Genomic DNA, 16,337 nt, shown 5'->3' on the forward strand with positions numbered 1-16,337 from the left:
AGACAAAAAAATTAAATATTCCAAAAAGAGCGGGAACAGGGACATTATTTCCATTTATTGTTGGCAGCTAGAGTCAGTCGTGTCGCCCTTGAACAAAGCACTCAAAACAAAGTCTCCTCCGCATGGGTGGGATTTAGTTTGACTTAAGTAAGCCATAACCTTGTTATCGAGTCAGTTCTCCCCCGATTGGTTATCTCTTCCAATCATATGGAGGGTTCGTTCGTGCCTCCTGCATGACGAACTTATACAGATTCATTATATGCTGCCACATAGTCACATTGAGTCGTGCTTTTGTTCAAGGGAAGTTAGCCTGAGTCGGCCTTTCTGCGGTGTCTCTTGACTCATTTTTCAGTCGGCCATCCCTGGTTGTCAGTATCATGTCTATCATCACATCAGTTATATTGGTCCTTCACTCGTGCCGGTTTGAGAAGGTCCCCATTGACTTCTTGCTGGCGGGTCTTGTCCTTATCGACGACGACACATTGCTCTGAGGGCAGACCTAGAGACCGCACCCTGGCCCTATTTTCATTATTGATAGGTCACCTTGTGCTCAGCATCGATCAGTATCATGGGTCTTTGACTGAGTGGTTTCCCTTGTGTTCGACATCAGCATACATTATCACACATTGGGATTCGTGCAGTACCTTGGTTTCCATTTGACCCTATTGGTGGATACCTCGCCTCTGTGTCAGCTTTCATTATTGGTTGGTTCAGAGGGTTTCTGCCGTGCGCTAGCCACATCTTGTGTACGCCGGAAACGTACTTTCGGTTGGGTTACTACATCTTTTTCGTCCGATTCCTTCCACATTATTGGCCTACGGGTTACACTCGCGCTAGATTGATGGAGGATGCCTTAATGCCTTCCTTCTAGCGGATCTTTCCCTATCGACTCCGACTCATTGCTCTGGGGCAAAGATCTAGAGTCCATTTGGCAGTACCTTGGGGTTTGCAGTCATTAGTGGCAGATTCCTCGCTATCGACAGTGGGAAACCATCATTGTCTCCTGATTGATAGATTCTTACAGGTGTTCGACTTCAGCTCATCTATTCACACTTGTTAGATTGTACTGGGTACCTTGACGCTCATTATCATTATCGGTGAGTAGTCTCGCGTTTGTTAACGGTATACATCAATGACCGGTAATCAAACGATTTCTCACATGGTCGACTTCAGATCATTTATTCCCATGGTGTAGAAATGTACCACGGCGGTCGGTGAAGACCTCAGGTTGTATCAGCATTCATTGGTTCACTTGACAGTTGCTCCTGTTACTGCTAGTTGATACCATTCCACCTTATATGTTGCAGTCAGTCATGGCGACATTCTATATGCTGGCACCTGAGTTTGCAGTGTAGTACCATCCTATTCCATCATGTTCAGTTGGTACCTTATGGGATCAGTCTTTGATTTCAGTGATCCGTTGCATCTTTCAGCATCATTGACAGTTTTATATGTGATATTCAGACATGTACTTACTCATTATGATCAGATGATCCATTATGTATTTTTACAGTCATTTATACTTGTATACTTAGTGGATCCGCTTGTACTTGATATGCGGACATGCTTTACTTTTCCTGAGCATGGGTATGCCCGCCTCAGACAGTGTTTCTTTCTGATCTCCTTTCGGTGGCTTGGCAGGCTGAATTCCGGTGAAGTCCTCCTCGGTTTTTTCGGCGGAGTTCCTTTCCTTGTACTTACTTAATGTATTTCGGCCATCATGTTCCCCTTCTGACCTCATACATTAGGGGGCATCTGTTATAGCTCCAAATCTCACTCTTATGGTTTGTGATGCTGCACTTATGGCCTAGGGCAACCCCTCCTTCCAGACCTGGTCCAAAAATTTAAAAAACAGTGTTTTATTCCCTGTACGCGACTTTGCCCTGTGTTAAACGCGTGTACACGCGGGTCTGTCATACCCAACCCGCGTGTATCTATTAAAACACTTAAAAAAATATAATTTCCTCTTTTTCGGGCGGTGATCGCGGGTTTACCTGCTGGATCACCTGTTAGTGCCCGTGGCCCAACTGTTCCCAACCAACTCCTAACTAAAAAACTACTTTGGAGAGGGTATAAAAAGACATCAAAAGGAAGGCCAAGGAGAGAGAAAGGAGAGCAAGATTATTATGCTGAGATTTTTCCCTTAGACCAGGTCTGAAGTCCTTGGTGCATCCTGCACTTCCCCCATTTTGCATAGGAAACCCTTGTTTCCATGTGTATTGGTGATCATTCATCCTTGACATCATCATTGAGTAAGACTTGGAAGGAGCTCTTGCTGGAGGCTGGAGGCTGGAACGAATCCGGGAGGAAGCTTGCTTGGAGCCTGCTGAAGGTGTTCAGGTGATATCTTTCCGATATATGTACTTTATTTGCCTTTATATATAAAGAAACACGTCTTTGTTCCCGAATAATCTTTCTTTATGCTTATGAGATTCTTGTGTTGAATTCTTATGAAAGTAGTTACTTAAAGATTATTTATAACTAACTTTATAGCATAAAGATGATTTATACATAAACTTCTATACATGTACTGTTGAGTTCTTTGATTTGTTTGTCTTGCAGGTCAGAGAAAGAAGAAGGGAACTCCAAGAAGGGTTTGCACCCTAACGGTCTTCTCGGACTTAGGACCTTAGGTATGTACCCTAAAACATTAGAATTTGCTTAAAAGTAAAAAAGATGGCTGTGTGTGTGTGTTTCTTTGTATAAGCAATTTTCAGTCTGGTAGAGTCTCAGCCCAAAGGACTCTAGGGGTACTTTCCCTTCAACCAGAGATGGTCTATGCAACCTTGGTGGAGAAGGCCACCATGGCACATGAGCTGAAAGAGTCCCTAAAAAACACCAACACCCAGTTGGATTTTGAGAGAATGTCCTCTCAGGCCAAAGACAATAGAATAAAGTCTCTTGAGGAAATCATCATTGATCTAGGACATGATCCTAGTGATCCAACAGGTGTGAAGGCCCTCATGAAGAAAAAAGATGATGACTTGAATGCATTGAAGAAGAGGTTGAAGCTGCAGCCCACAGAGCACCCTCAAACAGCAGAGCTTCAAAAGCAAAAACAGGTCGATGACCAATTAGACCTCCTAATGCAGCAAGACCAGAGGATCAGGGAATTGGAGAAAGAGCTGGAAGGAGCACTACAAGATAAACAGGCAGAATCCACTTCCCAAGCTCCTCCAACTACTTCAACAACAGCAACAACTTCAGGGGCAGCAGTGGCCCCCACAACAGAAGCAGTAGGGACAACAACAGCTCCAGATACCAGCACTAGTGTAGAAGACTTGACCAAGGCCATAAAACAAATGGAGCTGCAGGCTGATGAAATAAAACAGGCCAAGGCCAAACTGGCAGAATTAGATGCCAAGTATGACAAGTCCAAAATGACTGTAGCAGAGCAAAGTAGAGAAATAAAAGCTCTGAAAGAAAAGATAAAGGCCTTGGAGAAAGAGTTAAATCTGGAGACTGCTATGGCCGACATAAAAAGAATCCTATGGGCCAAAATTGGCCAATCCATCAAACAGCAATGGAGGTCAATAAAAATAATGCATGAGCAGATGGATTTGATGGGCCAAGCTCAAGCAGAAATTCAGAAGGCCAAGACAGTGCTAGGAAACAGACCAGAGCAGGCAAACAGAATGATAGACTTCCTGAACAGGCAAGAAAGGGAGGAATTAGCAGCTATAGGCATTCCCAACAGAACAGAGGCTGTCCTCTCTGCCAAGAAGGCACTAACTCTCAGGAACTATATACAAACAGTGGAGAGGAAGTACTATGAGATGCAAGCAGATGTGGAGGAATACAAAGTTAAAATGGGAGTGCTGCAAGCAAAAGGCCTGCCCAGCTTACTTAGTGGTGCAGGAAAACTGATCTCTTCAGATCAAATGGCCAACAGAATGGCAACCACTATAGAAAATCAGATTATTGCATCTGGCAGTTCATCTGAACAAGCAGGGCCTCCTACAGGGCAGAGCTTATATGACAAACTTGAAGGCCTATTCTTCATTGAAAATGAAGTGAATCACTTGTTTGAAACCCCTCCCAATCTTTATAAACATACAGAGACCGAGGAAACATTGATAAAGATGCGCAGACATCAAATGCCAAAGGAGGATTGGTGGCAAGCGATGCTTCAGGTTTTGCCACGGTAGCTTCAGTCATTCGGTCACTGCCAGCTCCAGATCATACAATACAAATAACGTGACAAATGTCAGCAGTTAAAGCAGCTAAAAGTGACTCAGCACATAGACAACAACGGCTGGCCCAAAAGGTAAAGAAATACACAAATTTTGACAGCATACCCTCAGCCGACTCCAACTGCCAGCAAAGTCAACAAGTTCTGACCATTTTTGACAGCTAAGGCAACAAAAGTTATTACAGCATTAACTTTCTCAGCTGCTACACTCTAGCGGTTGGCATGCTATTAATGAAGCATTTACTCTTCATTTCAGATATTTTTCTTATGTAAAACTTTGTATATATACTCCCCTTAGTAACGCATAAGGGGTTGGTAATTTTCACTTTGAGGCATGTATACTGTTTACCTTCTGAATTGTTTAATACAAAGAGCTAGATCAGCTCAGTGATTTCCTGGAACTACGGTGTCTTGCTGATGATTCATGTGTTGATGCAGAATTCATGTGCTGTCTGATGAAATAACAAGTTTTTTCCTTAATCTCTTCTCTTGTCTTTATTATGTTTATCAAATCATACTCATGTTACACTAAGCTAGCAGTAAAGAAAAAGAATAGTGCAGGATTTGTTATACGACACCTTGTACTCAATTTTTACTGATGTAAATGTTTGTCTTCAGAAATAACCATGGACATGAATTCTTAATTGCTCATGTAGCTGGTGATTCTATACGTATGAATATTACCTAGAAATTCTTAAGTGCTCCTAGGTCAATATCCTCACTGTCTTTCTCTAAGCAGTTTACTGTAAGATTCTTAAGTGCCTTGCATAAACTGGACACAACCCACCCAAACACTTCATGAAAGTTTATTTCTCAGACACTAACCTTGCTCTGCAGCATCACTACAGCATCACACAGCACTTCAAAACAGTTAAAGGACCACTGACTCCATTGCCCAATGACATTTAACATTCCAATGAGAGCATATACACCTTGACTGAATTGTTATCCAACCAAACACAAAAACAAAAGTTGAACATCATAGCTAGCCTAAAATACTATAAGAACAGAGACAAATCATAACGAGAGAGCCCTCTCTGGTTGCAGTTTGGCTAGAAGCTGTAACCCAAAGATTGGTTAGTGGTTACCCCGGCCGTATTCCCTTGGGAGTCATAGGGAACAACCTGGGTGTTAACACACTCTAATTTTTTCAAGATTATAGGGAACAATTGTTTCTTTTGTGATTCCTTCCTTCTTGTAAAAGTAAATGAGCTTGTCTGATGTGTACTCTCCACCATTGTTGGACCTGAATATTTTGATTTTTTCCCTATTTGATTTTTGATCAAAGCTTTGAACTCCTTGAACATTTTGAGGGCTTCATCCTTGTGCTTTAAATAATATATCCATATCTTTCTTGAGAAGTCATGAATGAAGGTGATATAGTAGAGATGGCCACCAATAGAATGCATGGGAATTGGACCACATATATCGGAATGAATGAGATGGAGGATGTTATTTGCCTTATTCTCTCTAGATGTGAATGGTCCCCTTGTCTTTTTTCCACTAGCACAACTTGGACATACTCCATCATGATGGGCTTCAACCTTGGGAATCCCTTAGACCAATTTCTCCAATTTCGAAAGAGCATTATAATGTAGGTCAATCAATCTTTGGTGCCATAGCTCGCTTAGATCATTAGTATCATGGACCAATGCTAGAAGTGGTCTTATAGTAACCCTATAGAGTCCTTCATATCTTGATCCTAATGTGAATACATCTCTCATAGGTTATCCAACAGACCAAGTAGGAACGTTTCCCTTAATGAAGGAAACCCTCATCCCTTTGTCTTCCAAAGTGGATATAGATACCAAATTCTTCTTCAAACCCAGGACATACATCACATCATGGATAAAAATAGATTCTCTTGAATTCAAATGAAATTTGACGGACCCAAAACCTTTAACGAGATGAGTGGAGTTGTCTTCAAGAATGATCTTTCAAATTTGACTCCCTCTCTACCAAATTAGAGGGAAATTCCTTATAACCAGAGAAGTGATGAGTGGCCCCACTATCAACCAACTAACTATACCATGAATCTAGAGGAGATGAACTAATAGGGGAAGAAATAAGAATATATTCAAATTGATTTGCAACATTGCTTTCATACCTAGATAATTTTGACTTCTTTTGTGGATGACAATCTTCTTCATGATCACTTGGAGCATCTCTTATTCTTCTTTCATATCTTCCATTGTGATCATTCCTTCGGTCATCTCTTATTCTTTGATCATCGAACCTTTTATTTTTTCTAGTATTGTAGTGTGGTCCATTGTTATTATTGGGGCAATCTCAAGCATAGTGGACTTTCTTATGACAATCGCAACATTCGATGTGCAGAAATTCCTTCCTTATATTTGGATTTTGAGGATGAGGCATTCTTGAATTTCATGGACCTCCTTTCCCTTTCTTGTTCTTCTTGTCATGAGTGATGAATAAGTGGGCTCTCCTTCTTCATGATTTTGAATCCTTCCTCTTGATATCATCCTTGATTCTTCTTGAGTGAGATTTCCAACAATTTCATCAAATGATGGAAGGACATTGTTGTTTCTTATATTAGTAATAAAGGTTTCCCAAATATGAGGGAGACCTCTTAGAGTCACAATTACCAATTCCCTGTCATGCAAAGATTCCTAAATTCTTTTGAAATTTATCTCTAAGACAAGATATCTTCATTATGTAGGATTGCACAGACTCTCCTTTGTTCATATTTGTGTCTTATAATTGATCTTTCAAGTAGATGATTTCATTCAAATTGTTGACTTTGATACATTTCATCTACCTTATCATACATGTCCTTAGACCTTCTCAAGTTTCCAATATATGCAAGTAAATTATATTGTAAGCCATCATCTATAAATTGCTTTGCTTTTAACTCACCTTTCTTGTGCTTGTTCTTTATAGCAGTGGAACCATTCTCTAGAGGCTCAAGTACTTTTCCTTGAATGTAGTCCAAAACATCATTGTTATCAGTTGTGATTTCCAACCTGACTTTCCATGCAGAAAAATTAGATGAGCCACCCAACTTCTCTTTTTCTTTGAAGAAGGAAGTCACCTTGACTTAGCTAGATCGTCTCTTTTAACTTTACAAAGATGATTGCTTCAATGCTTGTCTAATTTTGGGCTTGTCCTTCACCTTGGCTCTAAAACCATGTTAAATTTTCAGAATGTTCTATGTTGTGTCAATTATTTTAGCCCAAATAAATACTTCAATTATAAAAATTTCCAATTAAAACTATTCTTTCCAAACATTAACAATAATTGAAGATAGAACAATAAATTCAATGATAAAGGAGACAATCAACACATCAACAAAAGACACTAGGTTTGGTCAAAGACTAGGGAAAAACCCCACATGGGGAAAACCCTTTGACATTATTCTTCTATTATATTGTCATAAAATGTTTAGTAGAGAGTAGAATGAGCCCAATACATTATCATCAATAACATTCCAAAAATAAGTTTCCAACATCATAATATATCAGAGACAAATGTTCTCGTTTGCAGTCAACTTCACTCTTCAGTCAAATCTGAGTCAAACTTCTCGGTCGCATGTAGGAGGATTCGTGTGAGCGATTGAAGGATTTAAATTTCTCCCTTGATACCTACAATCCAATTACTGTGGTTGAATTTTCCATGTCATGTGTCTGCGACTGTAATCCAAAAACCCTAAAACAAATGCAAGCCTCGAACCCTGTAATTTCATACCTTTGTGAAATTTTTTTGGTGTCCCTGCCTCAGACCTATGCGAGCCAATCAATGAAGAAGATAAGAAGAATATGCTTGGTGATTTCCAAATGAGCTTGAGGTCACTTATATTTATAGGCTTCCATGGGTGACCAATTTTCTTTAGGGTCGACCTATCCAAATCTACATATGTAGAATTTTCTACACAAGTACACTTTCCCTTGTCCAAATTTGATGATATTTAGGTCGATTTTGGTCCTCTCAAAAAGAGGAATTCAATTAAATCATCATATCCATAAATAAGCTTTTAAAATTGGAATTTAACCATAGTTTCATAATTTAACACTCAAAACCATCGAAATATTGGAAGCCTATTAAGTGCTCCCCCTGAACATGTGCCATTACATTTTATAAAAATTCCCTCCTTGAGAGATTTCTACTCAAGCTCACATCACAAATATTCCATCATAATCTAATCGCAACAGCATTAGCAAATACAATCATTAGTAGCAAAAATAAAAATCCATCATCATGAAATCACAAGCATCATCAAAAACTTCTCAACAAGTAGATATATTCACATATACTTCACTAGAAATGGAAACGCCATCAATGATTCTACATGAAAAACAAAATGCACCATAGCTCCCCTTGAGGCCATGGAAGCCTTAGTTTCTTCTTGTCATTCATTGTTGCTCCTTCTTCCTCCAAACTTTGAGTGGTTTCTCGCTTTCATGCAGATGTCTAGATGTCATCTCATTTGGCCTACTTTGCATATTCTTCATTCTTTGATTAGGTGACCTTAAGCGTCTTGGAGTATTTAAATCCTTGGTCATGTGACCAATATTATCATATATGTAGCATCTGATATGACCAAGAAATGGAGGAAAATATTTGAATCTCTTGATCCTCCTTTTACTCCTCATTTCATGCAACATGCATTCAATATCCTTGTAGCCAAAATCATTGCATGAGTAGCAATAACCATATAAATGACCATTATACCTGATTTTGGATGAACTCCAAGAAGTGGGTTGTCTTTCTTGCTTGTTTGATTGATAATACCTTCTACACCATTGCTTCTTTTACTGCAGGGATCTACAATTTGCAACAATATGTCCTTGTTTCTCAAAGTTACAACATCTCACATCGCCCAAAGGTGAAAATTATCTCCTTGGTGTTCTCTTTGGCATGACCTTTGGCTTATCTTTCTTGTCCTCCATCTTTGACTAATGATTGTGTTATGGATCTTCTTCTTGCTACTTTTGTTGCCTCTATCATCAATTATTCTTGTAGCTACAATTAAACTGGTTTCTCCTTTGTGCATGTTGCAATCTAGTTTGCAAGATGAGGAAATATGGTTGCTCTTAAATTGAGTGGTTTTCTTCTCCAAATCATTCCTTACATAAACCACTTCTGATTCTAGTCTTTCACATTCCTCCTCCTTATATCTATACTTCTTTCTCATTTCTTCCTCAATATTTTTTGCCTCCTCAAGCTGAATTTTCAATCCATTGATTTCTTCTCTTAGCCCATTTTCTTTCTCATCAGAAATCTATAAAATTATTTTCTGATCTTTACATGCAGTGGTTAGTTTTTCTACTTCAACAGTTAATTCCTTGATTATAATCATTGTTGATTTATATCTAACCTTAATGAGAACAATATGTTTATCATCATCACTATCAAACTCAATAGAATCATCAGAATTATAATTAAAAAATTCTTTCAACATATTACCTCGTGTCACAACTATTTAGGCCAAGATTTCAAAATTTATTGCTTCATTTGCAATAGACTGAATATTTTCCTTCTTCAAACTGTTTTTTTAAACATCCTCCTCTTGCTTTTGGCCATGATCCACAATCTACTCTCCAAGTATCCAAGCTTGACTGAAGAGCTCTAGATCTCATACCAATTGTTGGAAACTGGGTCACTACTAAGGCGGGGAGGATGAATTAGTAGTGATGGCATTCACACATCCATGAACATTCATAATATTAGATCATCAAAACATGTAAGCAGCACTAAACTCAAAATATAATAACCATGAGAAATATCAACACAAGCATGGACACATAAGAACACAAGTATTTCTGGTGGAAACCATTTCAGGAGAAAACCACCATGTTGTTGTTGAGTTGCTTAATTCTTATATTAATATGTTGAACAAATTGTACATGGATTAGATTACATCCATAATCTGGAAGACTTGCCTTTATCTACAATATGTTTTCATCTATCAATTCGGAATCCTATTTCTCTCATGGATCTATAGAAATCTATCTGTTGGAAGCTCCCATGACCAATGATCATCGCCCAACTACCATTGGACTGTTCAACTCCTATTGGATGGAGAAATCTCTTCCTACTACTGAATCCACCAAATCACTATCTTCTTTGAAGCCTCCATTCCTTCACTTCCTCCATGTGAATCACATTTCATAAATGTTTCATACTAGGTTCTCAATTAGTTCAAAATGAGCAACCCAACAGCTCGATCATTCTGCACATAAAATCTGAAACAAAAATATGACCCGGAGGAGGGAAATTCTTCACTACTTCACACACCAAAACACCACTCTCAAACACACCACATGCTGCCAATTTTCTGCCACAAACTACACACAAATTCTGAATCTTCTTCTCAACTATATTTTGATTTCTGCTCATAATACTCTGATATAAGTTTGAAAAACTGTGTGAGTAGCTTCTGCAATCTATACTCACTCACAATGCCCTCACAATGGCATACTCACTCACTCTCCAAAATATCCAACCAAATAGACTCAATGCCTTCCTCTATTTTTCAGTTTTTTGTGTTGAGTCACTTAATAAATTCTACAGGTTATGAACCACTCCACAATCCTTTTCACACACTTCAGATTTGGTTGAGGTAGGCTTTTGGACCAAATCAACCACTAACTCGACTTGCCTTTTGATATCTTCAACCTTGATCAGCTTCTAAAGGGCCCACAAACTTTTCCGACCATATACCAAAAAAATATGATCAAGAACATCACCACAACACCAAAATTAGCTTAGCATCTCGAGGAATGTGAAGAAATTCACGTGAAAAACCTTAGTCACACCCACAACACAAGCTAAATTCGAATGGAGCTCCTCATTCACTCCCACAGGCTTGCCTGCTAATGACTGAAGCTTTTCAATTGCTCCCATAACTCAGCATCCATGTGACTGGAGCAGAGGATGAAGGAAAACATCTTTCCTTAACTCAAAAATTGCTCAACCTTCTTCCAGAGCTTGATAATCATATGTAGGACCTCTAGAAGCCACTAACACCTCTGCAACACTCCACCAAATCACTTCCACATCACTATCATCATCATCATACAGACTAAGTTTACTAAGATGTCAACCAACAACCATACTAAACATTTGGGCCATCAGTATGCAGCTCTGGTACTTGTGAGACATCCTCCAACACTTGTACAACCATCTCAAATTCTCTCCAAGCCCTATATATCATAGCATCAACATGTGGACCTGATCTAGGACATAGAATCAGCAAAGCTCCTCAACTCTAAACCATGTTGTAGCCACTAAATCCTATATGCAACAACATGATCAAGATGATCATTATCATGGGAAGGCCTCCAAGCTAGTGCAACAAACCATCATCCAACTCAACAACAACAACATGATCGTGAAGACCATGACATCCTCCTATCACACTCTATATGCAACACATCATCCACATACAAGCCACGTGCATCCCATACATACCCATGCTACTAGGATGACATCAGTATTGACCAACCAACACATCGGCAATACACATCAATGCCAATAAGATAAAGAATTTGTTTAGTCTACTCATAAACTTATTCAATTTAAATATAAAGGTAACCTTGTCATTAATAAATATGAATTTTAACGTTTAATGGTTCTTAATTAAAAAATAATTTTTTTAATTAAAATTTATTAAAAAAAAAACAAAAAAACAAAAAAAACCAAAAAAAAACCAAAAAAACAAAAAAACCTTTACAAATTTTACTAAAACATTTTTTTATTTCATTTATTTTAATAAACCTACTTTTTCATACTTTTAAATAACACTTATAGTTACAATTTAACAATTTGTTATACATCATATGATTTTTAAAAAAAATTATATTATTATTATTTTTTTAATCATTGATTCATTGCCGTTGTGCGTAGATATAAGTTTATATCCAAACTCAAGTATTTAATTGTGTGAATTAAACATAATTAGGTCAAAGTATAGGTGGATTCTATAATAGATATTATAGTTTTTTTGTAAATCTAGAAAAAAATTGGAAAATTTTGTATATATAACATAAACAAAATATGTATATAATTTGTTTGGAAATATTTTTTTTTCTTAGGCTATTTCTATTACTAATAAAATAGTGTACACTGAGGCTTTAGCCTGTACCTATCCATGCCTAAGTAATGGCAAAATCAGTAGAGTCCAGATCTAGACTGCCCATAATGGGAAACCAGTGCGAATCAAAAAATGATTTCAAAATTTAGCTTGTTGCCCACGCAGTGAAACCAGAACCCCATTAAAAAAAAACTAGAAAGAAAAGTTCCAAAAACCTGAGAGAAAAGACCCGTGGCAGGTTGTGTAGTGGCGGACACGCGGCAATCAAAGTGCCTGACTAGGAGCGAGGCAGAGATGACGGGTGTTCCTCCACAATGAAACACATGTAATCCTCCATGTCCCCACCTGCCCTGTTGTGAGGCCTCCATGTTGCCAGCCTGCTGCGCCGGATGTTCTTCCTTGATGAAACAGCGATAAGGGTCAATAACCTTGTCTACATGCTGGTCCTTGTCCACCTCCTTCCCTGCTTGTCTCGTCTCCTGCTTAGTGTTCTTCTTCCCTGCTCCGTGGGTGCTCGTCTGAGCCATGTCTGGTTCGGCATTGGTGTAGCTGCATCCTTCAATGGTGCGTCCACCACCGGTAGTGTCCTGTCCCTCAATTACTCTGGTGCTACCACCACCCGCAATGGACCACCACCCTCAGTGGCCTGTCCCTCAATTACCTGCTCCGTCTGGTGAAAGAAAATGGAGATAGTGGCAGTGATGATGAATTGGGAATTCTGGGCAGCTGTGGATGGGATGATGGGATGGAGTGCAGCTCGGAGGCGAAGTAGAAATGGAAGGAAAGCTACTGGGAGGCGAGGCAGGCGACACCGAATGGAGGTGATAAGATTGAGAGCGGCCTCTTCCACTACGGGTATTTGGGTAGTGCCTGGGAGCCTGCTCGGCCAAGGAAGTAGTATCCAAAACTGGAGAATGTTGGGCGAGTCAGGCTTCCTCTGCTTCCACCGCTGTGGCTGTTCTTGGCATATTGTCTTCAGAAGTTTGAGAATTCCTTCGGGGATTGGACTCACAGTGATGCAGAGACTCAATTGAATTTGTGGACTGCTCAGTGGATGGATTAACAGCAAAGGCCGAATGGAAGACAAAATGGCATGGGTGAAGTGAGTGGCGGGGCCGAAATCAATGCAGCGAAGGAGCTGGGTGCTGTAGGGGATGATGGACAGGTGCAGAGGTGAAATTATCCCGAGAATTCATGTTTACGCAGAGCCGAGGTCGGTGGTGACTTACAGGTTGGAGACGAATCCCTCTTAAATTGCATTTATGGCTATTGTGAATGCCAGTTTTAGACCATTGTGCCAGTGTATGGAAGGCATGTGGTCTAGCCACATACCAACCCAATCAACCACCACCTCATTGTCCTTGTTGATCATCCGCATCAAGATGTTTGGAAATATTATTAATAATACATTTTAATATTTTCTAATTATATATATATATATATATATATATATATATTAGTTGGTTATAAAAAATAGCTACTATTTCTTAGGCACTGTTAAGTCTAGAAAATTGATATGTTGATGTTTAATTATACTCCGGCACGATTAAGTTTACAAAATATCCAAAATTTCCTCCAAAATCATATATATAATTTGTTGTTTAAATTTTACTCTTAATTAATTAAAAATATATTGGTATTCTTCACTTATATTATCGCGAATAGGATATTAAATTTTCGAAAAATATTATTTAATAACTAGAAATATACTTCATCGCCCCCAATAACCCTGTGCAGACATAATTTAATAATTTTGTATAAATAAAACCTTTTAACGGTATATGGAGTTCATGATTCGATGGCTTGCTATTATTACATGGTTTCATTCTGATTGGATAAATTTTTCTCTCGCTTATTCTTTCGGCGCAGCCTTTAAGCTCCCGGGGTTCTTCTTGATTTTCTTTATTTCATTACGACCATCGATCATAAACGAAACTATGGAATTTGACAATATTTTCTGTTACGATGTCTACAATTTCTATCCCTGTTCTACGATCTCCAACTTAAAATCTAAGACAGTCGAAGGTCCACCCGATCTTCGAAACCCTACTTCGAATTCAACGATTTCTGAAGCTGAGGGTCCATCCGATATTCGCAACCCTACTTCGAATTCAACGATTTCTGGACACAATAATTCTGCTGTGATAAGTGTTAAATTCTGTGTGTTTATACGATATTTTATGCGGTCTTCAATTTTACGGTTACATGTTTAGATATTTGCAGCAATTTCAACAGTATGGCCTCCATTTTTTCTTGAAATTTTCAATGTGCTGAGATTTCATTCTTATTGGAATTTCTTCCTAATTCAGTTTCCTATGGTTTCCCAAATAAAATTTCTCGTCCTGTATGGATGAATCCTCAATGCTATTATCATTTTAATGCAAGCCCAGTTTATATTTACAACCAGCTAACATTATTCCGGTATAAACAATTGATTACAGGAAGTGAAATCAGATGAGAGGGAGCTAAAAAATGTTGAACCTCCAATCGTCAATCTTGGAGAAACTGTGGAATCGACTGCTCTAAGGAGTATTATTGACAATTTTTACTTTGTGCATGAAGGAAGACATCAAGGCCAAGCTATGCAGATCGCAGACAGTTATGATTGGGAAGAAGTTCAACATGGAAAACAGCAGTTGGTCAAATTCAGATTAGATTTTACAGAGAGTGATTATGATGTTGTAGGTTTAATTGACAGTGATGATGTAGATGCAGATAATAGTTGGGTGGTTATAGAGAATGGGGAGTTTGATTCAGCTTATTGAAAGCCTATGGCAAGATTGAATCATTCTTGAAATGGTAGAAAATCAATCATAACTGGACCCTGCATGTTTTTATTTGTACTTATAAAAAGTTTAGTATATTTTACCTAATATATTATATTTTATATCCAATCATATAGTTAACAGTTTGTATTTTTCTGAGAGTTTTACGTACAGAAATCTAGAAATCAACTACTGAACCAGAAGAATTAACGCATTTGAAGGCTTATCATATAGTTAACGATTTGTGTTTTTCCGAGAGTTACCTACAGAAATTTGGAGATCCACTACTGAAACATAAATTAACTCATTTGACGGCTTAACATCTATTTGTTAAAAACTGAATAATAATAACATTATCGTTTATCGATATTCTGAATAATATTAATTTATAATTTTGAAAATTGTAGATATCATGCATTTATATTGTTTGCCGATATAATATTAACTTGCAATTGGTCTTGATATCCAAATTTTAGGCACGGGGTTAACCATTAGAGTTTGGAGTATTAGTTTTATTAGTGATTAGAAATTATCGTTAGTTCTTAATTTTGAACATTTTAAAATTATATTTATATTAAAATCATAATATTAATCATTTTTTATTATTATTTTTAAATTTTTAAATTATATTTATATTAAAATTATAATATTGAGTATTTTTTTATTATTATTTTTAATTTTTTAAATTATATTTATATTAAAATTATAATATTGAGTATTTTTTTATTATTATTTTTAATTTTTTATTAAATTACAGTAACAATATAATATTTATTAAAATATATTAATAATATTTTGTTTTATAATGAATATAATTTTTAAGTTATATATTTGTTTAGAGTAGTTTTTGAGATTAATCATATTGAAAGGATTGGGTCTATTTTTGTGGTTCATCCTCGGTATAAGTTGAGAAATCAATCGATGCATCATTGTTAAGGGTTAGCCACTCAAAATTAGCCATTGGTGAAATGAAATTAATTTAGTTAGAAGCTACCTGTTATGTAATAAATAATTGTTTATTATCGAAATAGTCACAATTTATTAATTAAATAATAATATAATCTAATAGAATAATATTAAAAACAGGGGTTGACCTAGCCAATGGGAATTAGGAAGAAAACTAGCTCTTAAATAGAAATATTATGTAGAAATAGCAATATTATGTAGAAAACTAGTAGTTATAACAAATAATTAATTTATATAATAATAATGTTAGGTAAAAACTAGTTGTTATGTAATGAATTAGTTGTTATAAATTAAATATCAATTCAATTAATAATATTCAAGAATAATCTATAATTTTATTAGTTAGAGATTGATGGTTATG

At 37.2% G+C, this 16,337-nt stretch overlaps 1 long non-coding RNA gene across 1 annotated transcript; it reads left to right on the plus strand.

The window, feature by feature from the left end:
* Nucleotides 1-13,251: 13,251 nt before the first annotated feature.
* LOC149188776 (uncharacterized) lies at nt 13,252-15,001 on the plus strand. The gene is made up of 2 exons (XR_016256307.1): nt 13,252-13,476; nt 14,687-15,001. It is a non-coding gene; the product is annotated as an uncharacterized LOC149188776 (long non-coding RNA).
* The last annotated feature ends 1,336 nt before the right edge of the window (nt 15,002-16,337 follow it).

This window comes from Pinus tabuliformis, chromosome 3_1 (assembly GCF_031772625.1).
Source record: "Pinus tabuliformis cultivar Carrire ecotype Pingquan chromosome 3_1, CPIR1, whole genome shotgun sequence".
In the NCBI taxonomy this organism is placed as follows: Eukaryota; Viridiplantae; Streptophyta; class Pinopsida; order Pinales; family Pinaceae; genus Pinus; species Pinus tabuliformis.